This window comes from Phascolarctos cinereus, unplaced genomic scaffold, assembly GCF_003287225.1.
Source record: "Phascolarctos cinereus isolate Bilbo 61053 unplaced genomic scaffold, phaCin_HiC Scaffold_1;HRSCAF=81, whole genome shotgun sequence".
Taxonomy (NCBI): Eukaryota; Metazoa; Chordata; class Mammalia; order Diprotodontia; family Phascolarctidae; genus Phascolarctos; species Phascolarctos cinereus.
In genome coordinates this window covers 294,059,214-294,086,100 of record NW_027555514.1, presented here as the reverse complement: position 1 = coordinate 294,086,100, position 26,887 = coordinate 294,059,214, and the positions used below count along the sequence as shown (strand labels likewise).

At 50.7% G+C, this 26,887-nt stretch overlaps 3 long non-coding RNA genes across 3 annotated transcripts in view; 1 reads left to right on the top strand and 2 right to left on the bottom strand.

The window, feature by feature from the left end:
• The window catches only part of LOC144455130 (uncharacterized), a 62,770-nt gene extending 44,054 nt beyond the window's left edge, over nucleotides 1-18,716 (bottom strand). Inside the window, exons 1-3 of the long non-coding RNA XR_013483801.1 lie at nucleotides 18,499-18,716; nucleotides 17,974-18,058; nucleotides 6,387-6,549 (exon numbers count right to left, since the gene is read on the bottom strand). This is a non-coding gene — a long non-coding RNA (uncharacterized LOC144455130). The remainder of the gene's footprint in view (nucleotides 1-6,386; nucleotides 6,550-17,973; nucleotides 18,059-18,498) is intronic.
• Nucleotides 18,717-19,550: 834 nt separating this feature from the next.
• Nucleotides 19,551-22,728, top strand: LOC144455129 (uncharacterized). The gene is made up of 2 exons (XR_013483800.1): nucleotides 19,551-19,672; nucleotides 21,208-22,728. It is a non-coding gene; the product is annotated as an uncharacterized LOC144455129 (long non-coding RNA).
• LOC144455127 (uncharacterized) lies at nucleotides 21,979-25,465 on the bottom strand. The gene is made up of 2 exons (XR_013483799.1): nucleotides 24,196-25,465; nucleotides 21,979-22,804 (listed from the first exon to the last, which is right to left on the bottom strand). It is a non-coding gene; the product is annotated as an uncharacterized LOC144455127 (long non-coding RNA).
• Nucleotides 25,466-26,887: the final 1,422 nt, after the last annotated feature.

The window sequence follows — 26,887 nt, the reverse complement described above, 5'->3', positions numbered from 1 at the left end:
CATGCACGGATCAAGGGCCGCAGGGTTTCATCTCTCTGGAGCCGAGTCTGAAAATGGGCTTCCCTCCCACCCCACCCCACCACAATGCGCTCTGGAAAATAGTCAGTTTGGGCTTTCTCCACATCAGCATTTGTTATTAAGTGGCCCATTTGGAGGGCAGAAGGGACAGCACTGAAATGTCCTCCTGAACAGCGCCTCCAAGGCCCCCATGTGCATGGGGGTGGGGGATGGAGATGAGAAAGCAACAGACACTGGGGGTTCTAGTCCATTTCCCCAATATCCATGTCCATTTCTAATGTTTGCCACTGACATTATCACACCTAGATTAACAGACAGGCATTGCTCTAACAAATACCAAAAATAATAATAATGACCGTCCCACTACATACTGGGAGGAGTGAGCTTGCCTCCCATTATAGGTGATATAGACCCGTTTGTAAGAAGCTCCGTCTCATTCCTTGTTATAGCAGACCAGCTGGGCAGAGATGGGTGGTGATGGAGCTTTCGAGGATGAATACAGAATTAGGAAAGAAAGACACAAAGAACTCTGAGCTCCAAATCAATCTGAAACTGATATAAGCGAAAAGCAAATCAAAAAAAACATATATATATATAGAGAGAGAGAGAGAGAGAGTCATCTCAGAACTACTTATCTATAATCCAAATAGTTGCATGCAGATCTGATCAATAGCATTTATTAAGTGTCTAATATGCTTTTGGCGTTGGGAAGAATAGTAACAGCTAACGTTTGTATAGTGCCTGCGCCAGGCGCCGTGCTAAGCACTCTACGATGGTTTTCTCACTGGAGCCTCAAAACGCCCCTGGAGGGGAGGGGAAACCCAACGAAAGCACAAGAGCTGCTTTGGTATCACAAGTTTTACTATGAGAATTATACCTTTGTAAAACTTCTTTCCAAGATAATGTTTAAAAATCTGATGCTCTTTTCTGCTGTTCATCTACTCAGTTTTTGAAGGGAGGTATCAGTCAAGCCCTAGTTCAAGCCAAATATCTATAACCTGGTTTTGTTCAAGGTCTCCAAATGGTTTTAACCAAAAATCACACTAGAAACTAGGAAAGCATTCGACGGCCTATGAATGTCTTTACAACCCTGATTATTTCAACACCCAGCCGACGTCACAAAAGAAGATTCAAAAGGCCAGATGCAGATTAAAAATGGTGGAGGGCCTTGATTGTGGGAGGCTGGAGATTCAAATCCCCCATGGTAAAGATTCCTTCCTCCCTCTCCCAAATAGCATGGGTTTAGGGGACAAGAGAATGAAAAGTTCATTTAATAAGGCTATTTTAATCAGCAAATATCACTTGTTTATTTTGACCTGGGTTCTTAGAAATTGTTGATTCTGCACCAGAAATATGCTCGGTGTCCCAACAAGTAACAGACAGTCCTAATGACAGACTGGCCCATCTGTGCTGTGAGAATGTACCATTTCAGGCTGGGAGTTCACTTTATATAGAAAGGAGGGCTCAGAGCAGGCGCTGCCCAGAGTTCTCTTTACACACACACACACACACACATGTACATGTAATACACATGCACAGACACATACACATGAACACACAGATGTACACTCATGCACACACACACACATATATACACAACTGGCAAAGACTGTCTGCCATAAAGAAAGTTGATGTTTAGACTGATGAAGAATCATTTAAAGAACAAAAAAAAATTATTCCATGTTTGGTCCTGATTTCTTCCTTCATTGTTCAAGTTCAAAACTAAGAGTTGGACTGTGGCAATTATATGGCATCAGCTCATTAGCCAGATAAGGCTACGGGGCAGCCTGCCTCAGTGGACCATTATGGCATGAAGATAATGGGAGAAAATTAATATATATATATATTTTTCCTTCTGCACAGATTATTTTGTTTAGCTGTAGTAGAATAACATGAAGTTCTATCAGCTACCAACTGATTAGCTATCGATCAATAAGCATCTAGTGAGCTGCGCTTGGCCAAAGGAGTTCCCCACACCAATAAAATCACAGATCTGCTCCCCAAAAGAGGAAACCTCACCCCCCAAATTCTGATGTTCTAAATATCTCCACTTATCACCAGAAAGCGTGTGGGGGGGTGGCAACATTTGATCTCAAAGACGGGCATTAGCTGCGTCCAGCCTCAATGCCTCCCTTGCCCTCCACCCCACGACTGGCATCTTTGACCAGTACCATCTTTGGGGCCTGCGAAACATATGGGTAAAGTGGAATACAGAGAAATGTGAAGGAAGGGAAGAGACGCTCTCCTTTTGGCACGCGCACGTCTCTGGAGCCCACCGAGTTCGCTCCAAAGAGGTCGGGGCTTTTTCTCCCCACACGGGATACTGGCTTTCTGAGCAAAAGCCACTCCCTATCCCCCTCCAGCAGGGCTGGCCAGCTGGCCACGGAAAGCCACCCTAACACAGAAGGGAAGAAGAAGTGTTATTGGGGCAGATCTCCCTGAGAGTATAATTTTAAACTTTCTGTTCCCAACCAGCTTTTCCATAAATCACCATCCCATTTTACTTTAAGTGACAATGAAACTTGGAAAACAAAGGCTTACTTCTGGGCAGAAGCAGCTGGACTAGTCATGTGCAGGGGATGGGAACTGGACACATGACCATCCGGGATTTTTTTACAAGCAAAACAACATTTTTAAAAAATTAGAAACTTGGGCACTTTAGAAGCCATTTGAAAATTCCAGTCAACCCAAGGGGCGGCTTGAGAGAAAAAGCTACCGAGAAAGCTAAGGTGTGCCAAGACCTCCGAAGTTATTCCCAATTAAATGGAAACACCTTCAGGAATCGAAAGGCATGTGTCTGTCCTACGTCCCACTCCCAGAAGCCCTGTTGGTGGCTCTAGCTAAAACTCAGGCTCGGGAAGACGCCGGCCCCATACTAGGTCCAACAGAGCTGTTCTCCTATGACTCAATCTTTGATGAGTAACTAATTTCTATGATTATACCAAAATGTTCTATATACAGGTCTTAATGCAGAACTAGCCTCTCTAAATGGAAAATTAAGGAACTCAATTTTTAAAAGCAGTAATAACTTTCTCTAACAGAATTAAGCAAATATAACAAAATACCTAGGTGTAAGAGTTTGCTATTCTTTTCTTTTTTAAATTTAAAGCTCAAAGCACTACAGAAATTAGTTCCTGTTATTTCAAATGGAAAAATGAAAGAATCTGCAGCGCCAGAGTCATCTGGGACCCAGCAGCCAAGAAAAGGAAGCCGCTTGCCTCGTTCTGAACGTGCCGAATTCTGTTTTCATCCCTTGTCCAGCTGGTCGGTCCGGGCTGCCGCCATCTAGCCCTTCTTCTCTCCCTTGGCCAAACAGAGCCACACAAAAGGGTAACATGGGCCAAGACTATTGATGGAGCTCGGGGGAGTGAAAAGAGGGTCCCATCTGCTCCAATGCTAGAGAGAAGGGCACGGCGAAGAAGCTGCCCCACCGCATCTCCTGGCCTTTGCCGAGGCCTGCGTCCGACAAAACAGGCTCGACAGGGAGCTGGTTTTTCTACATTGGTTGGTTAAGATTTAAACAAAAAAAAAAAACCTCACAACACTTGGCAAACCTTGGCACAGTCTCTGCGAGGATGATTCCTGACAACCTGCTCTGACTTCTTCCCCACCCTGGCAGCGGGCTGCTGGTGCCTCTGCTACAAATAAAATGGACCCCCAGGAAAGGACTTACCTACAGAGCACAGCCACCCAATCCTTTCTTAAAATAAAAAAGAAAGTCAGCTGGAGGGTTGATCTCCCCCACAGAAGGAAGGCCAGGCAGGCTGGAGAACTCTGCAGCAGCCTCAAAAGGACATGCTCTGGGGAAAGGTCTGCTCCTTCCAAGCTGGAATTCCAGGGGCAGCTCAGACAAGCTGGTGGCCCAGAGCCCGACCGAGGAGCCCTCCGGCCTGGGCAGCGACTCTGCCTGGCTCAGGAGCCCAGGGCGACAGGTTCGCACATGAGTCGGAGGCAGGCTAAATGAGCACCACCCAGCCCTGGGGATGGGAAGAACACCACTTTTGTCTTCTTTCATCTGAACTGGCTGCACAGGCCCCCACGTAAGCATGGGGCTGGCTGGCTCAGCCCCGCCCACCGAGAATTTTGAAAGATGCCATGGGTGTTGGGCTGATAGAACAGAAGGGCTGAGGCAAAGTGCGCGCAGGCGCGTGCGCAAACACACACGCACTCATGCATACCACAACAGACCACCACCCCCAGCACCTCCTAAATTGTTCTGACAGGACTTTGTTATTGGAGTACCCAGACTACCTAGAGATTAGTGCCAGGCCCGCCTATCTGGAAAGGTCAGAAATGCGGCCGCCTGAGCGGCCCTCCCTACGCTTCTCCTGGCCTGGGAGACCCCATTGCCATGGAGCTAGCTAGGGTAGCTCCGTCCATCCAGCCCTGCTAGGTTTTGTCTCTGGTGCCGGAGAAGCCAAAATTCATCAGTCCCAGCAATCAGGATGCAAGATTAATTGCTCTCCTGAACAAACAGTGGTAGGGAAGAGCCAGCAGCCCCCAAGGGATGTGGGCCCAGGCACAATGCGGGAGCCTCAGACACATGGGGGGGCACTGAGGGCTGCACTAACACAGAAGGCTTTATAGTCTGAGAGTCCTTCAGGGACCCATTTGAATGATGCTGCCCGGGTGTTTGCCCCGTGCGTGAGGAGAAATAAGCTCTGAAGGGCAGCTGAGACTGAGGAGGTCTGTTCCTGGAAGCCCACCCCACTGGAGAGACAGCCCCAAGGAGCAGCCTCCGCCATGCCAGCATCAGGCCTGGCAGCAAGCACCAGGCAAGCAGATGAGAGGGAGGGAGGGCATATGCCACATGTGCCCGGCTGCTCACTCATTCCTAGGTCGGGATAGAGGGGAGGTGTCTCACTTCCTTCCCCCCACTCTCTACCCATGTCCTGAAGACCTAGGCCCCCCTGGGCCTAATGGAGGAAGGGAAATAAAAACCTGTACCGAGGTCCCCGAAAACAGACCAGAGGTGGCTGCATCCCTCCCTCCAACGGCACAGCGGGTGACTAGTAGCACCCAAAGATGCAGGGTGGAAAGGGCTCGAGGAAATCAGCAGCAGCCTCGGGGCACAGCCACAGTCACCTGAGGGAAGCATCTCCCAATGTCACTCAACGCAACAGCAAAGACAAAGCCTGAGTGTCCTCACTCCAGGAAATGTCTGCGCCTCAGGAGACCTCTCCTGTCCATCTACTCTTGGACTGGAATTTTAGAACTCCCTGGCAGCTGGAAACCCGTATGGAATGAAGAGGACTCGTTTCGGTCAGGCCACCTGGCCCTCCGCACCCCAGAGTCCCACTCTCCACACTTGTGCCTACTCAGGGTATGCTCAGGACTCAGGGGATACCCGCGACTCCCCTTCTGTGGTGAACATGCCCCCGGTTGACACAGTGCATCGCAGACATGTGTGGCCAAAGCAGAAGCCAGAAGGAGCCATTTCAAAGGGCTTACGTTGTCTAAGCTTCAAGGATTTCAGGAGGCACGTGTGGCCCCCAGCTTCTCTAGCTCCCCACATCACAAGGCCCACCATCTGCCAGGCCAAGGAAAAACTCCCCAAGTGTGAGCGGTGCATTTGGGTGAAGAGGGAGAGATGGGCCGTGAGGGGCAGAGCCAAGAGAGGATCAGACAGACACAAAGCGAGAACCAGGGCAGCCCCTCAGCCCACCCCTCATTCTCATTCATCCTTTAAGAGCTGCGATGAACAAAGCTGCCTCATCATTCACAAGGAAGCAAAAGTCAAACTCTGCCTTCCCCCAGAAAGCCTCTTTGGGTCGTCAAGAAGACGTGGCAAGATGACCCCTTGGCCCTGTTGGCAGGGCTCTGCTCGGGCTGCTGTGGTTTTGGGTGCCTCACTTTTGGTCCATTTCTCTATCTAGCCGATGGCCAGCCATCCCTTCCCCCCCCCCCAACAACAGAGTGATTAGAGAGTGTTGGCGGCCCTGAAACGTGTCAGCCAGGAAGCTTTTGAAATCTATTTCCATTAGTTCTGGAAGCAATGATGAGGACAGTCCTGCTTGCAGGCCAGAGGATGGGCTGGAAAACCCTCAGCCTCCCACCCAGCCCAGGCTAAAGGTTCTGGGACTGGGCAGAGAAGAGGAGCTGCATGAGCTGGCCTCAACTTCCAGGCCCCGTGAGCCTTTTGGGCTTCCTGGCACTCCTGAGTTCAAATCCAGAGCAGCCTCCATTCCATGCTGAGCTGGACAAAAGCACAGAGCCCTGATCCACAACCCCAGACTAGATCCTCTGACCCGGGGGGGGGGGGGAGCCCACTGAGTCTACCTGTTTCCTTGTATCTGCTCAAAGCTCCCTCCCCCAAAGATTCCAGAACATCCCAAATGAGGATTCAGTCAGAAGAAGACCAACCTTACCTTCTCTTTCCAGGGCTCGCAGCCCATTGACCACTGATACACGCACACCTGATGGCCAGAAAGTTCAGGGAGGAAGCCACATGTCTGATGTGGGACCATCTGGGGAAATGTCCACCATGCTTGGCAGGCTGACAATCAATGCGGTCGCCCTCCTTTCAGTCAGCTGCAAGAGAGCCACAGAATGGGTCAGGACCAATCTCCTAAATGTGCCATCAGGGCAAAGTATAGGGCTGCAAAGGTTAGTAGGGGTATGTGTGCCACAGCCGAGGGGAATCCCTGAGCACAGCACTTGTGGCCGCCAGACAGGGGTGTGTGCCATGGACCAAGGACAGCCCCTGAACACAGCGCCACAGCCCCCTGCCAGAGTATGTGCCACAGCCGAGGGGAGCCCCTGAACACAGCGCTCACAGTCCCTGGACAGAGTGTGTGCCATGAGCCGAGGAGAGCCCCTGAGGACAGCACTCACAGTCCCTGGACAGAGTGTGTGCCACAGCCGAGGGGAGCCCCTGAGAACAGCGCTCACAGTCCCTGGACAGAGGTGTGTGCCATGAGCCGAGGGGAGCCCCTGAGGACAGCGCTCACAGTCCCTGGACAGAGTGTGTGCCATGAGCCGAGGAGAGCCCCTGAGGACAGCACTCACAGTCCCTGGACAGAGTGTGTGCCACAGCCGAGGGGAGCCCCTGAGGACAGCGCTCACAGTCCCTGGACAGAGGTGTGTGCCATGAGCCGAGGGGAGCCCCTGAGGACAGCGCTCACAGTCCCTGGACAGAGTGTGTGCCATGAGCCGAGGGGAGCCCCTGAGGACAGCGCTCACAGTCCCTGGACAGAGTGTGTGCCACAGCCGAGGGGAGCCCCTGAGGACAGCGCTCACAGTCCTGGACAGAGTGTGTGCCACAGCCGAGGGGAGCCCTGAGGACAGCGCTCACAGTCCCTGGACAGAGTGTGTGCCACAGCCGAGGGGAGCCCCTGAGGACAGCGCTCACAGTCCCTGGACAGAGTGTGTGCCACAGCCGAGGGGAGCCCCTGAGCATAGCGCTCACAGTCCCTGGACAGAGTGTGTGCCACAGCCGAGGGGAGCCCCTGAGCATAGCGCTCACAGCCTCTGGACAGAGTGTGTGCCATGAGCCGAGGGGAGCCCCTGAGGACAGCGCTCACAGTCCCTGGACAGAGGTGTGTGCCATGAGCCGAGGGGAGCCCCTGAGCACAGCGCTCACAGCCTCTGGACAGAGGTGTGTGCCATGAGCCGAGGGGAGCCCCTGAGCACAGCGCTCACAGCCTCTGGACAGAGTGTGTGCCATGAGCCGAGGGGAGCCCCTGAGAACAGTGCTCACAGTCCCTGGACAGAGTGTGTGCCACAGCCGAGGGGAGCCCCTGAGCATAGCGCTCACAGCCTCTGGACAGAGTGTGTGCCATGAGCCGAGGGGAGCCCCTGAGAACAGCGCTCACAGTCCCTGGACAGAGTGTGTGCCACAGCCGAGGGGAGCCCCTGAGCATAGCGCTCACAGCCTCTAGACATTTTATTTTCAGCATCTCTGAAGGATCTGAGGAAATTGGCACAAAGAAAAGAGTCATCCTATGTGCAGAGATTCTCCCCAGGCCCCCACCCTCACCATGGGAAGCATGGTCCCCCATCCCCAGCTAAAGCTTTGCACGGTCCCAAACCAAATGCCTGAGCTATAAGGTTTCTCCTGGAATGGCCATCATAGACTCCGAGGTTGGCAGAGCTGGGAGAAGCCTTAGAACAGAAGATGGCTGAAGTGGGGGAGGGGTGCGGCCCTTAGGTTAGTTAGAGGATGGCAAAGCTGGAGGGGAGGGGCCTGAGAGGCCTTGGAATACCATCCCCTTGTTCTCCTGAGGTGAAAATGGCAGACCCTACAAGAAGTGCAGCGCTGCCTGGGCCACGGGGGCACCCCAGAGCCCTCAGTGACAACAGCAGGCCTCAGCCAGGACTCCTCCTGAGAGGCAGACTTCTCACCACTCCCCAGACTTTCTGCCAAGGAAGGCTTCCCCCCACCCCAAAAAGTCCCATGAGAACAATGGGAAAAGGTCTGTTCCATAGGCTTTCGGATACAAATACCGTCCCAGAACTAGAATAATTACAAGGCAGACTGGGTTCTTCTTGGCAAGGCCTCCATCAGTTAAATTGAGGAAAATAGTTGATCCCCAAACAATCCTAATTCCTCTGTGTCTTCCCCACTGCTCCCAAATGCTGGTCACGTTGTGCCATGCAGGGTGCACTCTAGCCCACATCTGGGGGTGAGCCCTTACACACTTACAATGTAGAATCACTTTGGTTATCATAAAACGTATGGGAAAAATCTCAGCTACAGCCTAATTATTTTATTATAATTTAAAATGTAATTATAAGACTGATCTAAATGTAAATATCTCTCTTAAATATATTCCAAAGGAACTCTGAATTTAAGAAACTCCAATCACCTGGCAAATATTTCTACGAAGTGCTATTCTTATCATAGGAGTTACAGAAGGAGGGGGGGCCACGGCGCCACTTCCCTGGAATTGTGCATGCAAAGGCACTAGTGAGCCAACATTTTACCACCAGAAGGCAATTGTCTCGCCTGTGGTTTTTTCTTCATTTGCTATGACTGTGTGTATGTGTGTGTGTGTGTGTGTGTAAGGAAGAGAGAGAGACAGACAGAGAGAGAGAGAGAGAGATGAAGTCCATCGCGACAGAAGTCTGGGATAGTGGTCCCAAATTCAAATCCCAACTCCATCACTGCCATATAACCTTGGCCAAGTCACTATCCCTCCATGGGCCTGAACCTCATCCTCATAAACAGGGGGAGGTCTTACAGGTTAGGCCATTTCTATGGGCTCTCCCAGATCTAGCCCTCAGTCATCCTGTGAAGTCCTGACCAGCTTAATTTGAAGATAAACTCTTAGTAGAGAGCAGTGGGTTGCACCTCCACTTTGGAGGTCCTAGGCTAGGCCACATGTTACTGCCAACACCCATAGGCACTGTTTGTAAAGTCCTCAAAGGAATCTATCTTGGAGGAGGTAGATCCATCTATGAAACATAATGAAAGGTGACTGACTCCTCAAAATGTAGAGATTCTTTCTCTTTGGAGAAAGAGACAAGCCCTTTTTATGCACACACTCTCCATTCCAGTTTCCTTGCTTGGAAAATGAAGATGCTGGTCTACATGGTCTCTTAAGGCCCCACCAGCTCTGGTATCCCAAGATCCAAGATCTGTTTGAAATCATACTTCCAGGCATATGTGGATTCCATTTAATCCCAAGCCACGGCCATTGGTTGGGCCTCTGCCCTGTCCAGAGTCTTGCAGTCCAGGGTAGAGACAAAGAGGAAGGGGAAGACCCCACTCCTTCACTCAAGAAGCTGCCAATCAAGGCAGGTCAATGGCTCTGGAAACAGAAGGCCTGGCTTCAGACTCTACCTCTGATCCTTATCCCCAGGGTGACCTACGGTCACTCACTCAGACTCGTCATCTGTAACATGAGGGGTTGGCCTAGCAGCCTCTGAGGCCCCTTCAAGTTCAATCTATGAACAAAGATTCTGTGACCCTGGCAGGAGGAGGTAGCACAGAGACACAGGGGGATGTGGAAAAGGATGGGGAACGGTCAGTTGGATGGGAATTAGGGATGTGTCCATGAGGCACCAACAGGAAGAGAAGGATATCAGTAAGTAGTAAGAAGGGAGCATACTGGAGGCCTGCATGATGGCCCCTGGTGGCAGGACGAGGCAGGATGATGAGGCTACCATTGGCATTCGATGCTGAGTAGGGTCCGCTTCCCACTGGCCAATTCTGGCCCAGTTGAGGAAGCTCATGGAATTGTGGGAGTCCTGGCAGCCATCTTATCACACCCCAAGCCCCACACTGAGCTCCAGAGCTGGTAGTGCCCCACCAGCCTCTGGGGAGCCCAAGGAAGCCACGTGCACCCCAGCCCTCAGAGCCTTGGTTGTCTGCAGAGCATCCTTGGAGGATCAGAAACTGGCCCCAGCAACCAAGAGAACAGTCACAAGATAGAAAGTTTCAAAGTAGCAACAAACCACCTCGGAAAACCAAAGAGCTGGGGTGAAGCTAAAAAGGTGCTTCCCGACAATGGGCTAGAACTAGAATAACCCTTTCATGTCACATGAGGGGGAACAGAGACCCAGAGGACAGGAGTGACTTTCCCAAGGTCACCCAGCAAGTCAGCGGCCCAGCCACCAATTCCAGTGGGTGGGTTCTCTATCACAAGATTCTGGTATAGCCAGAGGGAACTCAAGGGCTGCAGAAAGCAGAGGGTACTGGAGGAGGCCCAGCCCTGGCCACATCGATTTGTGCCACAAATGGCCAGCAAGCTCCAGAGGTCCTGCTGATGGATAGTGCCACAATTACCGGACCAGCCACCATCAGAAAACGGTGAGGAATTCAAGTGCCTTTGAAGGAATCAGAAATGAATGCTGCCCCTCCATGGCCAGTTCTCTGCAAGGCCAACCCAGACTTCCAGGTGAGGTCTGCCCAGGAGGGGCGCATCCAAGGGAGATGGCCCAGAGCATGGCTCCCCCTTTCTAGGCCCTCCTGCATCCACTATTCAACTGGCTTCCATTTTCTAAGACAGCCCAGTAGATTGGACAGAAGGAAAGCCATTCCTAAACCTAAGTTCCAGGATACTGCTACTGCCACACAGCCCAGAAGAGGACCAGGTTTGTCTTTGCACGGCACCTGGCACCCAGTAGGCACTTAATATATGCTTGTGGATCTGGAACATAGCAGGACTGGTCTAGATGACCCTTCTCTAGTGACTGGCCGACCGATTCACATAGCCTCTGATACATATCAGCTGTGAGATCCTGGGCAAGCCAAGCCTCTGTGACTGTTTTCTCAGCTGTGAAATGGGAACATTAGGAGTGCCTACCTCAAAGGGCTCTTGAGAGACTCAGGTCGGACAATATATGGAAAGTGCTTTGTCTGCCCTAAAGCACATTGTGCAGTGTAAATGAGCACTGCTGCTCTAGCTGTCCTTGGTATTATCCAAGGCTGGAGGGGACCCATGGCATGGGCAGCTGGGCCCTCCTCCCCTTCCTCCCTTTAACGGTGTCCCAGCTCCTAGGCAGTCAGGCTGGTGACGCCTCAGGACACCGCTCACAATCCTGCTGTCAGGGGAAGACCACGTGCACCAGCTCTGTTGAAATCACTTTCAAAATATATACATTTTTTAAATTTACAGACCCATGTTAAGAACATCTGAGTCTAGTCCAACTCCTCTTTTTACAGAGGAAGAGACTGAAGCTCAGAAAGGGAAAGGGATCAGCCCAAGGTCAAACAGTTGATACACAGCAAAGCCAGGACTGAAACTCTTGAGTCTGAGAGCAGACCTGGTCCTCTCCCTCTTACCCTATATTACCTTGATGGCAGGAAATCAGGAGAGAGAGAGGAGGGAGAGGGAGAGGGAGAGAAGAAAGGAAGAAGGAAGGGAGGAGAAGGAAGGAAAGGAAAAAGAGAGAGAAAGGAAGAAAGAGAAAGAAAGAAAAAAGGTGATAGAGAAAAGAAAAAAGAAGGAAGGAGAGAAAGAGAGATATAAAAGGAAAGAAGGACCAAAAGGAAGAGAAAAGGAAAGAAGAAAGAGAAAGGGAAAGGGGAAAGGGGGGGAGAGAGAGAGAGCAGGAAAAACTTCTGAAAGTTTTACCACCATGGAAAATAAGGAAGTCTTTTCTTGTTGGAATTTTCCAAGAACTATAGGAAATTTCTTTTTCTTTCTTTCTCTCTTTCTTTCTTTCTTTCTTTCTTTCTTTCTTTCTCTTTCTTTCTTTCTTTCTTTCTTTCTTTCTTTCTTTCTTTCTTTCTTTCTTTCTTTCTTCCTTTCTTCCTTCCTTCCTTCCTTCCTCTTTCCTTCCTTCCTTCCTTCCTTTCCTAAACATGACTTACTCTTCTGCATCTGTGGCCTGCAGAAGGCTCTGGGTTCTTCAGGCCCTGGGTCCTTTCAAAAAGCATTCATCAGCCCTGAAAATCAATATTTGATAAAGGCTCATTGTTGATGGTTGAAACAATTGTTTCTGTTTTCCTGCTCCACTGCAGGCGGGGGTGACTGCTTCTCCTCCCCCCCCCCACCCCCACCATGCTCTCACAGGCTTCTAGAAAGACTAAATTCATGAGTTCTACCCAAAGATCAGGTCCAAGCTACATCTTTTTCTAGAGCCAGAATTGTGGTAACTATCTCTTAGAACAGCCCCCAGGGCTTCACTTGGAATCAGGAGATCTGGGTCCAATACCGCCTCAGCGACTCCCATCCACCGAACTTTGCTTATGGGCCCACTAGGTGCCAGCCACTATGTTAGACACTGGGGATATAATCACAAAAACATGGCGCAATGGGAAGGGGGAGGACAAGCCTGCATATGGACACGACCACTGTGACGGCAGGCTCATCAGTCACCTCCATATTCTCATCTGAGAAACGGGCCCTTTGAGGGCCCCCACAGCTCAACCCCGGGGATCCCATGATCACGATCACGGCACAGAATCTGAGGATGTCCATTCAGGGCTGGGAGAGACTCCCTCATTTAGGGGGAAGACAAAACCAGGGCCCAGAGAAGGGAAGGGATATGTCCACTGTTACATAATCACTAAGGAGCTGAGCTGGGATTCAAATGCAGAGCCTCTGACCCAAGACCCAGGGCTCTGCCCACCATCCCAGCATCTCTCCCTCCTGCCTGAAGTCTGTCTCCTCATCAGTAAAATGGAGATAATGGTAAGTGTCACACCTACCCCACAGGGTTGTAAGGAAATCACTTTGCAAATCTACAGAAATTTGAGTTGTTGTCATTCAAAGTGCAATGCCCAGTGAGTGTAGCCTTCCCCTATTATCTGTCCTCATTCAGATCACAGCAAATGACTACAAGCAGCTAGAATGTCTATGGAGCAAAGGAAAGGCTCCATCCAGCAAGGTTCCCTTGCTCGTCCATTCTCTCCTTTTGAAACATGGACTCCCAGGGCCCTTTCCCTCCTTTGCCCAATGCCTCCGCCTTGGCAGGCCAAGATGGCAACCCATCAGTGCCAGACAATGAGCCAGACCCGAAGGGGGCTCAGCTCAGCTCTAACATCACAATCCTCCCAAACAATTGCCCCGGGGGGCTCTGGGAGTTGGGCATCCAGAGATTCTGGCAATGCCTGCTCAGCCAAGAGACAATTGCCACATTTCCAGATTCTTGGTTTTCAGAGTGTTGGGGGGGCGGGGCAGGGAAAAGAGACCCTGCTTGGGAGAGGGTCAAAGTCATATTCCCAGATCTGCCCCTTCCTAAGGAGGTGACCCTAGTCAAGTCCCTTCCTGTCTCTGGGCTTCAGTTTTCTGCTTGGACTGAAGGGCCACTAGGTTCCTAATATCTCTAAAAATCCACAATAGCTGAGGCAATCAGGAAGCAGCAGAGCCCTGCACGGACTGGCCTTCGGCAGTCAGGAGGTTTCTTTTCTTTCTTAGTATCAGAGGTCTGCAGACCTTTCATAAACAAGTTTACTTATGAGAACCCAAGGAAAAATAAAAAGATTAACCTACCGCTTCCCCCACCCCAAACATAAAATGAGAAATAGAGCCTCTGTTCTCATTGATTACACATGCCTCCCTCTTGGAAACCAATATCAGAATGGCTTCATTCACTAGTGCCCGGAAGCTACTTTTGCTCAAAAACAAAACAATTCAATACATGGGCTGGGGGGGGGGAGGAGAGGTGTTTTCGAGGATTTGCTCATTGATGAAACAGTCTGAAATGGATGATCTCATCTTTCAAATATTTGTTCACTCCCCCATTATTTTCCCCCTTCAGTTTGCCCCTTCGAGAAAAGGTTTGCCCACACCAAGGCAGCCATGTCTGCCCAGCACGTAGGAAATCCAATACCACCCAAACCAGAGCTCTGATTCACATGGTACCTACCCTTCCTCCCCCAGGCTGCCTCCTCCTCCTCAATGCACCCTCAGAAAGGCCAAGGCCATGCGGTGGAGTAAGCCCTAAGTTAAGGTCCACCCAGTCCTCCTTAGAAGGCACCATCTTGCACAGCAGACAGCACTGTTCTGGCCCCACAGTAATAATCCACTAAACAAAGTGGGCTGCTGGTCTGCACCTGTTCCAAGCAGAAAACAAGTGATGCTGCACTTATGGGAAAATGCTCATGGGGACCCATTTCAGCTTTCTAAAAGGAAGGTGTCACCCATCCTGGGCTCCTGCCACCCCGGAAGAGCCAAAGACTGGGAGAACGTCACTGATGGCTGCCGGGTAGACCCACAATTTGTTTCAGCATGTCCACCGAGCAAGTCAAGTGCTGCCTAGCTGAAGACAGCTAAGTCTTCTTCCTTCTGTCTGCCTCCTTTCCTCCTCTTCCTCCTTCCTTTCTACTCCTCTTTTCCCTCCTCCTCCCCCTCATCTTTCTCTTTCTCCTCTTTCTTTCTCTTCTTCCTCCACCCCCACCCCCTCCCCAAGGCACTAGGAAGCTGTCCACCTCTCTGCCTCTCTTCAGCCCTTACCTCCCTCCCAGGGATCCCAGGAGCAATGATCTCGGAACAGCATCTGTCCTGACGAAGAGGGGAGGGGGACGCAGGGCCCAACCCTCTGACGGCACGCCACACGCACACAATGGCACATAGGCTCCGTGCCTTCTCTTTTCCTTCCAATCATATCTCAATATTTGAAATTCAGGAAGGGCAGAAATCCGGAGGCACCATCAGCAATAGTATTTCCATGTCATGACTACACCTGGCTCACTCTCTCACCCTTTTCTTAACCCTAAAACATCCTTTTCTTTTCTATTTTCTATTTGCCTGAACGGGGCATTCTATCCCCCCAAGAATGCAGAGCTGGACTACCAGAATTGTCTCTCTGTGCACATCTTCCTAAAACAGCAACAGCAATAAAAATCCACCAAAAGCCCAGAGCAAGGAGTACACCTATGGGTGTCCATGGGGACAACTGGGCACCTCAGAGGCTCAAGCTCTTCCTCATTTGTTCTAGGACTCAATCCAGTGGCTTCAATTCCACAGCAAGGCTGGTCACAGCCGCCGTTTGGAGGAAGCGGAGTAACCAGGCTTCTCATTTGGGTTCCTAAAAGGACATCCCCATTTCTGCAGGAATGGGGGCTGGATCAGGCCACTCTTACCTTTCAGATGTCAACCACCCCCCTATCTCTCCATACCTCCCCTCCCAAGGACCCTTCAAATTCAGGAATTCTCCAATTCCAGCAAAATAAAACTAACCGATTCTTACCAGGGCTTTTGCTAAGAGCTCATGTGGGACAAATGTGGATATCAAATGTTGCCAGCAAAAAACCACCATTCCACACATGACCACACCACTGGCAATGTTTTTACAAAATTCCCCAATTCTCAGAATTATAATTATGAAAAGTCTCTCCCCTCCCAACTTGACTGCAGGATATTCCAGTTCTAATGCTTTAATAAGCCATCAAATATGGCCTCCAAGGGGGGAGGGGCAATGACTTTCTCCACCCCAAACCACCCATCTCTACAACTGTCCAAAATTTATCCCGAAGCTTAGAGCCTTGGAATAGAATGCTGGCTGAAATAAAGATGGGCCCAAGGCAGCTGGCACCATATTCCATGTTGATAGTCAGCACCCCCCCACCCCCATTCGGCCCTCCTGAAGCTAATGAAAAGCCAGGCAACAGAGCAGATATCTACACCAAGGTCACATTTGCTAGGAAACTGGCCTTCCCAAAATAAGCCTTCCATTCACTGGGCCCGTCCTTCTACGAGGAAGCTCCACGTGAAATTAGGCCTCAAGTCTGAGCTCATTTACATGGGATGTTTTCTGGAACCCCTCCACAATCCCCCCCAGGGCTACCCCACTATTTTTCAGACAAAGCGCACTTCCCCAAACCACAATGGTGAAGGAGAAGAGGACAAGGAAGGGAAGGAGCAGCAGAAGGCACACCACAAGTCAGGGGGCCTCAGAGTCGGCCATTTTGGGGGAGGGTGGTGCAGTGTGGACTTTGCATGCTCTGCAACAGGCAAAAAGGCAGCCAGCTCTGTTCTCACGCGCCTGAAGATCCACACCCTGAGCCTCCTCTAGCAGGAATCCATTTCCCCATTGCCATCAAGGCTGTGATGGCCTCAGAGAGGGCTCGCCCTCCTGCTCGGCATGCCTACCTCCTTCCTGTTCTCTCAGCCTGGCTTTGCCAAGCCCTGTGTGACCCACCTTCAAATGCCCACTTAGTACAACCGGTCAGGAGCTATTGTTGTTTGCTTTGCTTTGGATTCCCGCCGCCATAAAAAATCAGCTCAAAGAGTGTCTGATGGGCCCAATTTCTCGACAGCCTTTGGCCAAAGTTGGGGGGTGGAGGGAAGGAGGGAATCTGGGAACCCCAAAGCAGCTCAAGAAAAAATCCAAGCAAGCACAGACCTGGACAGGTGAGAAACAGATCCAGGTTCGGAAGAGTTTAAGAAAGAAGGGATTGGGCCTTCCCAAAAAGACCCTTTGTAGCTACTCTGGAAATAGATTTTTGAAGAGCTCTTCTGTGCTTTTCCTTTTTTTGTGGGGTGCAGGCTGCGTAAAAACAGCTTTCAGAATTTTGGGGGGCACCCAAGGATGGCTCTAAGGGCCGATCTCCCAGCTAGGATCAGCCGCTCCAGGCCCAGAATGAGGGTCTGCTCTTCCCAAACTGAGAGGGGTTTCAGGACAATGAGCAACATCTCCCCAGCCCTGTCACCCTGGAAATGTTGGCAATACTGCCTTCTAGGAGTATTCCACATAGAAATCCTCAGTTAGTATCTAAATAGACACACACGGAGCCAGTGCAGAAAGTTAAAAAAAAAAAAAAAGAATTATGTTCCTGAGGAATTCAACATGGATCTCATCTTAGAAAGAAAAAAAAAGGGGGGGGAGAGAAGAGAGGAGAGAGAGAGAAAGAAAAAGAGAGGGAAGAGAGAGGAGAGAGAGAAAGAAAGAGAGAGAGAGACCCCGAGAGATTGAAAAAAGTGAAGATGGTCAGAGGCTTTGACCCAACTCTCTGGAGTTCACCATTAAGCCTGCACTGCCCCTGGAGAAGGTTGTTAAGGAAACGAATGGGAGAATACAGGAGACCCTCTTACAACATTGCATTTCGTCCTTTGGGCCTTTCCTTGTACTTTAAAAACAAAAAACAAAAACAAAGTCCCACCAAAGGAAACAAGGAGGGCAGGGAGGGTGGCCCAGGCCAGGCCAGGCCAGGGTGGGACTTGTGAATTCCAAAATGCCAGCAGAAGAGGACCTTTGTCCAAGAAGACCTGAGCCCTCCTCCTGTCTTCTTTCTCTTCCTCCTCCTTCAACTCTTTCTCCCTGGTTTGGAACAAGCGGGGGTGGAAGAGGGCCCACCCAACTCCTGCCCGACTCAGTAGTGTGAAATCCAAAATCTACAAGTTCTGTTTCGAGCTAACAGGGCCACAAAGATTCAGGAGGGCCCCCTTTCCGGAGCAGGCTGGAGGGGGGAGTTTCTCAAACTTCATTTCCCTCCTTGGCACCGAAGCCCGATGGCTGCATCCCCACCCCAGGCTGGGCCACGCTGCCGCTGCCGAGAACAAATCAACCTGCCACGTTACCAGATGCCAATCAACCGGCTTGGATTTGATGGGAAAGTCTTACCGGGTTCAGGATGAGGAGAGACCCCGGGGCTCGTGGGGAAATGGGGGAGCCAGCCAATCCATGCCGCAGTCAGTTCTGAAGCCTCCTGTGCAAATCAGAGAGAGAGGAGCACATATACTCACTGGCACGCACGGAATCTCTCCGGGGGTGCGGGAGTGAGGGGAGAGAGAGAGGGAGGGAGAGGGAGGAAGAGAGAGAGAGACAGAGAGACAGAGAGAGACAGAGACAGAGAGAGACAGAGAGACAGAGACAGAGAGAGAGAGACAGAGAGAGGAGAGAGAGAGAGACAGAGACAGAGACAGAGACAGAGAGAGACAGACAGAGAGAGACAGAGACAGAGACAGAGAGACAGAGACAGAGAGAGAGAGAGAGAGACAGAGAGAGAGAGAGAGAGAGAGAGAGAGAGAGAGAGAGAGAGAGAGAGAGAGAGAGAGAGAGAGAGAGAGGAGGAGAGAGAGAGAGAGAGAAGAGAGAGAGAGAGAGGACCCGGGAGCAAGCAGGGTCCAGGGGGAAGGCGGTCCTTACCTAGCAACGGGGCTCCGGGTCGTGGCGGAGGCGGAGGCAGCAGCGGCCCCGGCCCAGCTCGCGGCTCCCAGGCAGTCCGCCCAGCCCACAAGGAGCGCAGGCTGCCAGCTCCCAGCCACGACAACAATAGCGGGCTAAGAGGGATAGCATGAAAGGGAAAGGAAAAAGAGAGGAGAAGAGAAGAGAGAGGGAGGAGGGAGGGAAGGGGGGTGGGGAGAAGGGGGGCTGCGCGGGGCTGGGGAGGGGGGGAGGGAGAAGCGTGTTAAGCTCGTCTGGCATTAACAAGCCCTGAATGAAGAATGTTAGCAAACACACAAACAGCATGCCCGATGCATGCTAATAGTCCCGGCTTGAGCCCGATATGATGAATTATTCAGCAGGCAAAAAAGAAGGAGAGAGAGAGGAGAGAGAGAGAGAGAGAGAGAGAGAGAGAGAGAGAGAGAGAGAGAGAGAGAGAGAGAGAGAGAGAGAGAGAGAGAGAGAGGAGCAGCAGGAGGAAGAGGAGGAGGAGGAAGAAGAGGAGGAGGAGGAAGGGGAAGGACAGGAGAGCCCCCCTAGACCTTTCACATGCCTACAGAGAGAGAGAAAGAGAGATATAGAGAGAGATGGGGAGGGCCGACCCGACGGGCGGGGTGGGGTGGGGTTGGAAGAGGAGGAGGAGGAGGAGGAGGAGGAGGAGGAGAAGGAGGGCTGCTGCTTTTTTTTTTAAGTATGGTTAAAACTTTCTTCCAGTCTCTAGCTTGAAACCAAGTTCGAGAGAAGGGGGCACCCCGAGGCCTCCCACGGGGCCCAGCCTGAGTGCTGCAAGCGGTTCGCAGCCCGGCCCGGCCCAGTCCGGTCCCGCTCTGGCCTGTAGCGTTCTGGCCCGGCCTCCTCTTTCTCCCCTTCCTTCTCCTGCCTTCCCCCTCACCCCCCCCTCAGGCCCGGCCCGTTTGGTCCTGGCCGTGACCGCCCCCTTTCTGTCTTTTGTCTCTGGAAGCTGGCACCTGTCCCAGATACGGGGAGCGGCGCCAGCAGGCAGGCGGGCGGGCGGGCGGGCCGGCCGAGGGCTTCTGGGCCCCGGAGGAGGCTCGGCGGGTGGGGGTCAGCTCGGCCCGGCCTGGCCCAAAGGAAGGAGAGAAGAGGGGAGAGGAAAATAGGGGCGAGCTGGAGAGAAGAGTGGCTTCACCCACTGGTAAAATAAGGTCGACTCTGGTCGCGGGCACACCCGAGACAATAAAAGACCCCGCCAAAAATAGAAAAGAGGGAGGGTTAACCACACACCCCGTAAGGCTGCCTGAGACCTCGCGGCCCAGGGCAGTGACCAGCAGTGCGGCCGCCTTCCGCTCTAGGCCATTCCAGTAAATGGGGACAAGGGGAAGGCAGGAAGCACCACTTTAATGACCCCCACCTCACCCATCGAGCCCAGGAGCCTCTGGGCGCAGCGCCCGTGGTGGGCTCGGCAGACAAACCCGGGCACCGCACGCCTTCCTCGCCCAGGCTCAGGCCGCTTTTGGGGGAGGTGGCTAGCCTCGGCTGTACACTTGTGGGCTGGGTGAGGGGAAAGTGGGGGGCTGCGGGCTGCGGACTGGGCTGGCATGCGGGGCTGGGAGGAGCCATCCCAGGGCTGGGCGAGGCTGGCGGGGAGGGGGCATGGGGAGGAGGAGAGGGGCGGCCAGAGCTGCAAGAGAATGGGAGGGAGAAAGAAAGAAGAATGGGAGAGGCCTGGAGAAGAGGAGGGGGGAGAGGTGCTGCCCACCAAGGGGGGAGGGGGCCCAGGCTTGCGTGGCGGCGGCGGGGACGCGCCCTAGGAGGCGCGCGCGCGCAGAGCCCCACGCAGCCCAGGCTGCCCCTCCCCCCGCCGCCGCTGGGCACCCTCCCCCCAAGGCCTGAAGGCCCAGGCCCCGGTACACAAGCTCTGCTCCTCCCGCGGTGCCCCCTCCCCATCCACCCTGAGTCGCAGGAGCCGAAGCTGGGGTGCACGCCCCCGCCGCCGTGCCCGCGGGGCACTCGGGAGCGCGCGCGTCCACAGACTCGGGGCTGGGACTCCTAGGCTGAGCCATACCCTCCCGGGGGGAGGGGCGTCCGAGGACTTGACCTTGGCCGGACCGAACTCGTACCTCTTGCGGCTCCAGGCCGGGGGAGTCCGAGCGCGCCCCGGTGTGTGCGCGCACGCGCGCCCCGCCCTCGCTTCCTCGGGTTCTTGCCGGCTCCCCATCCCCCATCCCTCCCTCCCCTGCCCCCCCCCCGCCCCCCGGGCCCTCCTGCCGAGCCGCCGCCGCTGCTCCAGGGGACACCGTGACTGACAGACGGGCTGCGGTCCTCCTCCGGGCTCTCCACCCCGTCCCGGAGGGGACCCCGCGACCGGTTACACTTGGCCTTGCTGACCGGGGGAGGGGGGCGGAGCACAAGGCACCCTCCCCACATCTCCTTTTCCCCAAACCCCACGTTGCGCTTTTTGGCAGCTCACTGTAGGGCTTTTGTAAAGCCAACTTCCTGGCACCGGCCGCCCCCCAACCCTGTCCCCAACCTCCCCCCTCCGTACCTTCCCCCACTCCAGCCGCCGCTTGGGCGCAACCGCTGCCAGGCCCAGGGCTTTGCAGCAACTTCGGCTGTTTTGTGCCCAAGCCCGAGAGAAAAAAAAAAGACCCACCAAAAAACCAAGCTCAGATCCTGAAGATGACTTTTCTCCTCTCCAAACAAGTCTCCTTTTTTTCCTTTCCGACGAAGAAAGCCTGAAGTCCATATTGATGGACTGGACACATTTACGAATTTGACCCAACTTTACCCAAGAGACAGAAGTCCCAGCCGGATAACTGGAAAGGTGGGGAACTGTGATTATCATGCCCACCACCCCATCCCCATCGCCATCGCCATCCCTATCCCCATCATTACTGTGGTTTACAATTGTTTGGTCACTGGGCAGAGATCTGACCTAGAGAGAGGGGAGAGAGAGTGCCTGATTGGATGGCCTGAGCCTGGGGTGTCCTCAGGGGCTTGGGCCATGAGAGCTGTCCCAGTGCAAGGAGGAAGGTGGGATTGACTGTGTATTAGGAGCCACACTGGCAGGCTAGCCCAATGCTTGGTGGCCTGCAGCACGGCTTCTTCATTTCAACTGTCGGAGAACTGGGGTTGGGCTGCAAATCTCTTTCTCTCTCTCTCTCTCTCTCTCTCTCTCTCTCTCTCTCTCTCTCTCTCTCTCTCTCTCTCTCTCTCTCTCTCTCTCTCTCTCTCTTTCTCTCTCTCTCTCTCCCCCCCCAGCCTAACGACTGCCCCCATCCTACGTGCTCCAAGCTGGGGGCAGCTGCTGCCTTTTTCAGAAGGCAGAACAGAACTTCAAGCTTCCTCTAGTTTGCCCCCTTCCCCCCCGCACTACACCCTCCCCTCTCATAGCAACAGAGTTTCTGGTACTTGGCCCCAGAACACAACCAGCGTTCCTTCCATCCAGTACCCTTCCACGTCACATCTCACCATTCTTGTCTACCAATTGAAACCTGCCCATTGGAAGAAAAATATATATACTTTTTATGTCATTGGTAAATTCAAAAGTTGCTGCCAGCCCTCTCCTCGCTGGGAAACTTCATTAAACAGTGGATTAGCCCCATAGACAGTACAAAGACGAGGACCCTCACGCACCCGCACGTCACTCTGCCCTCAATGTCTCAGGCTCTGAGTGTCTCTCGGCTCCTCCCTCCGGCCCCCTCCCACAGGGAGGGGTGTCTGTCCTCTTCCATTTCAGGACGGGTTTGAGTGTCCTCTTGTTTGTTCTGCCAGTGGCCTGATTTCTCAGCTTGGTCCCGTGGAGGAGAGAAGGCACGCTGTGCTCTGTACAGATCTCAGCCCAAAAGGATGGCTTCTACTCCATTGCTATGGACCAAAGGCTGTGGCAGGCTGCTGGTTGAGTTCCGTTGGGTTTTTCCCCTTTGCTATGCAATATTTATAGAGGGGAATGAGGCCACATGAGAAGGGAAATGTTGAAGGGGCCCCAGACAATCGCAGAGCTCCCTTCCCTTCTCCCTCGCTGTCCCCAAAGCTCCTCCAAGGATCTTGCTGGTGCCCAATGTTTGACTGGAAAATTCAGGGTAGCAAAAGGCACTGTTTTTTGCTTCCCTCTGTTCATATAGTCCTGCTCCCCTGTACACACACAGGTAAAGGCTTTCCCTGAAACAGGCACACGTTCATTTCTCAAATATTGTTTATATATATGTATATGTATATATGTAATAAAGGAATGAATGCCCAAATTCTGAACACCTGTCTGCGTTTGTCTGTGGAAGAAAAAGTCTCCTAGGATAGGTGTTTATTGGAGCTGCCAGAGCTGAGGACCCTCGATAGGAAGATAAGAAAAAGGATGTCAAGTCAGCGTTGTTCAGCCCTACCTTAAACACACATAGAGGCACACTCACAAGGACAACTGCCCCCCCAAAAAAAGCATTCATTCCTCTCTAATGAAAACGACAGCAGCCATTCCATCTTCCCCCAGGGGTCCAGTCTCTGTTTCCTCACAAAAAGCAAAAAGCTTGATGAAAACTCCCTTCTTCCTTGGTTCTGCACAATTTTTATCCATTTTTACTCAATTGAAATTCGCAGGATTAGACAAGGGCTAAAGAGGCTGGCCCCGCCGACGTGGCTGTCCACCCAAAGGGCTCAGGCTTGCTCCATACCCACTCTAAACACACACACACACATACAGAGAGAGAGAGACAGAGAGAGAGACAGAGAGAGAGACAGAGAGAGAGAGAGAGAGAGAGAGAGAGAGAGAGAGAGAGAGAGAGAGAGAGAGAGGGAGGGAGGGAGGGAGGGGGGAGAGAGAGAGAGAGAGAGAGAGAGAGAGAGAGAGAGAGAGAGAGAGAGAGAGAGAGAGAGAGAGAGAGAGAGAGAGAGAGAGAGTGTAGAAGCTCCGGCAGCCTCCTTTTCCCCCAATCTTAACTGTGAAAAGGAATCCAACCCCTAACGAACATCAGAACAGCCTAAATAGCCGCCGCCGCCCCCCACCTCCGTAACTCAAATGTGTCTTGTCTGGTCTACCTCCTGACAAATATATTAAAGCTACTTTGTGGCTTTCCAATATTAGGAGGAAGGTCGAGGACCTCGGACGTTCTCAGGGAGCTGGCTGTTGTGTGTCTCGGTGTAAGAGCCCGATTCTTCAGTGCTCCACTCCCCCCCCAAAAAAAAAAAAACAGAAAAGGAAAGAAAAATGAAAAAAAAAATAACATAACCACATAAAATAAAGGACCGAGAATGAGCCACCCCGCTGCGACTCGATTTTCTTAGTTCTATGCTTCCCTTCCTCCCCTACCTGCGAAATGACAAGCATGAGAAATAACTAATCAAAGATCAAGTCAATTAATAAACACCTAAGTAACTAATTACGGAAATGCAGGGGCACCTGGCTCGTTCACACATGCCCCATCGCAGATACAGAAAATGCCTGCTCTTTTAAAGATACAAGGAAAATGCATTGCAACAAAAACTCCTTTTGAATTAATTTTAAATCAATTTCTCAAGCACCTTAGCTCATAAAAATTAATATGCTCTATCTTCTGGTTTAAATCTGAGATGTAAAACATTGACCTTTCATATGTGTGGGGAGAGAGAGAGAGAGAGAGAGAGAGAGAGAGAGAGAGAGAGAGAGAGAGAGAAGGCGCCGTGGATAGCTCGTTCTTTTTGCCCTACAAAGTACAAGCGACTTTTCTTCCATCCCCAAAGAATACTCACCTCTTTAGGCTGTTAGCACCAATGCCAGCTTAATAACTCCATTCCTGCTAAAGCTGGGGACTCATCACCAGATCTCTGCCTTGTAACTTTCACCTGAAATCTCTGGGTCTCCGTGATCTTCTTGCTAACCTTTATTTATTGCTGGAGGATGATTTCCCCCTGTTTGGAAGAAGGCATTTGAATGCTGGCTGTTCCCTCCAGTTTTTATTTGGAACCAAGCAGAAGGCTGTCCTTGGGAATGTAACTTTTTTTCTCCTCTGGATTTGGTGGGGATTTCCATGTAATTATGAGTGCAAATTGGGAAACCAAATTCAGCTTTACTCAGAAATAATTAATACCAGTCAGGTAATTCCAGATGAGTAGTAGTCGGTGCTTTTCTTTCCACTCCATTTTCTGTTATCATTTTATTATAATATTTAAATTAAAATATATTGTCATTAGCAATAGAAAAAAGAGTTTTAAAAGTAATTTTTTAAAAAGTATTAAAATATTTACATTTCTTCACTGGATCCCAAATAGCTGTGAATGCCTTGCCTTTGGGAGGGTAGCTCTCAAGGGATGAGGTCAAATCTTTCCAAATACTGCTCAAAAAAGTTGTGATATTCCAGTATATTTAGATCTTGGGGGTGAGTTATTTTCTTTCTGTTTATCTCAAAATCTGCTTAATGGAAATCTCAGCAAGGGACTTCCTGCTACCCATCTACCCCTCCCCCACCAAAAAAATTTTTTTTCTTTTTCCCTGGTCTAATTTTATTTAGAGTGTGTCATACACTTTGGTAAAATGCGTGACATTGTAGGTTAGATTAATTTTATAGTAATACATACTACTTTTCAGGGAAAGACACTTTGCAAAAATTGGCTACAGAGGTCGAGGAAAGTGGCCTGTTTTCTCCTCTACCCCTCCCACCTTACAAAATCAAGATCATCTGTTTCACAGTAACCTCAGTTTACCTTCTCAGCCATGTCCGAGACTTCTTCCATGCACAAACTCATATTATAGCATTTAAGGTACAGTACATTATTGTTAAATAAGTAAGGAAAACAAATGGGGAAAGAGGAGCCTGGTTGGACAAGGTTGGACAATTTAGATTAGGTGGGGAACTTTTGTTTTCATGGTCAAGAAGAAACATGTTTTTAACTCTGGCCTCCGAGTCTGTATTTGCTCTCAGGGTGGGCAAAGTGGGCCCCCTAAGCTTAGTGCCCACAGAGACAGTGCCCTTGGGAAGACAGCTGCTCCAATGCCCTCAGTAAGTGTTTGCCAAAGGCATACTATGCCTAGATAGATAGATAGATAGATAGATAGATAAGATAGATAGATAGATAGATAGATAAATAGATAGATAGGCAGACACAGACAGGTAATTAGAAAGTGGGGGACAAAAGCTAGGAACAAGTTTAATGTTTATTATTATTATTATTATTATTATTATTATTATTATTATTATTATTATAACTTTGCTATCCATCAGATGAGTTTTGCTTTCAGGTCCAAGTAATTTTATACATTGGAAATTCCATTTTGCCCCACCTAATCAGTAATAAGAAGTGGGCTCTTGGAATTTATAATTCATCTTAGACTTTCTGAGCATCAATTTCCCAGACAGCTAGATGGATGCATGTGGATATACATGTATTAAAAAAAAATGTGGAAAGAAGGTAAAACCAAAGCACACACCCAGCAAAGCAGCAAAAACAACTTAGAATTTTAAAGTGTCTCAGATTGCAAAAAGGCTCCATAAACGTGGGACCGTTTTTTCCTTGAAAACACAATGAAGCATTTCTCCTAAGCATTTGTTTCATCCACTCCATTTTTAGCAATAATGGTTTGTAGCAAACTTGGCATTTAAGTGGTAGTGACACAAATATGTACCCTGGCAAGCAGACAAGTGGATCTGAGAGGGAGAAGGAGAGCTCAGGAGCTGGGTCCAGTGAGCAGCCCCCTCCTCTGCCCGCAAAAATCCTCATAAGAAATAGTGGCAGCAAAAACATGACATTGCTTCTTTCATGATCAAAAACATGTCAATTTACAGAGCGTTCTAAAACACACTCAGGTCTGGGACTGATGGTTCTTTTGTCTCGTGACTGGTGGCTGCCAGCTCCACATTGGAAAAATAAAAGTCCAGATTAGAAACTTCTAGTGGGCAAAGGATGATCTGAAATCAAAGACAAAATTTCAGCTTCCCTCTTCATTATATGTCACATGTGTGCGTGTATTTTCCATGTATCTCTTCACTCCATCCTACCTGTAAGTGTGGGCATTATGTGTCTTCATTATACATTACATGTGTATCCCATGTCTTCATTCTGCAAAACATGTGCATAGAATGTGTATCTTTTCACTCTATCACACATGCCTATGTATTTGTATAGACATAGATATATCTTCTCTAACTCCGTATTTTATATTCCTTGGGAGCATTTATCACATATATTTATTATAATCCATACGTGTACACTTATGTTGTGTACGGTGTCAGCAAAGCCTACATATGCAGATTTTTAAAAAATTTTATTCTGTGTCTATCGTCTTTATCTCAATTTTATGCTGTGTGTCATATATCTTATTATTATAATTTACATTTGTGTATATATTTTTTCATTATATCCTACTTATGTGTATATGTATCTTAGCTATCTATTATATGCTACATTGTAAGTATCTATTGTGTGTCTATATATGTATATAAACACA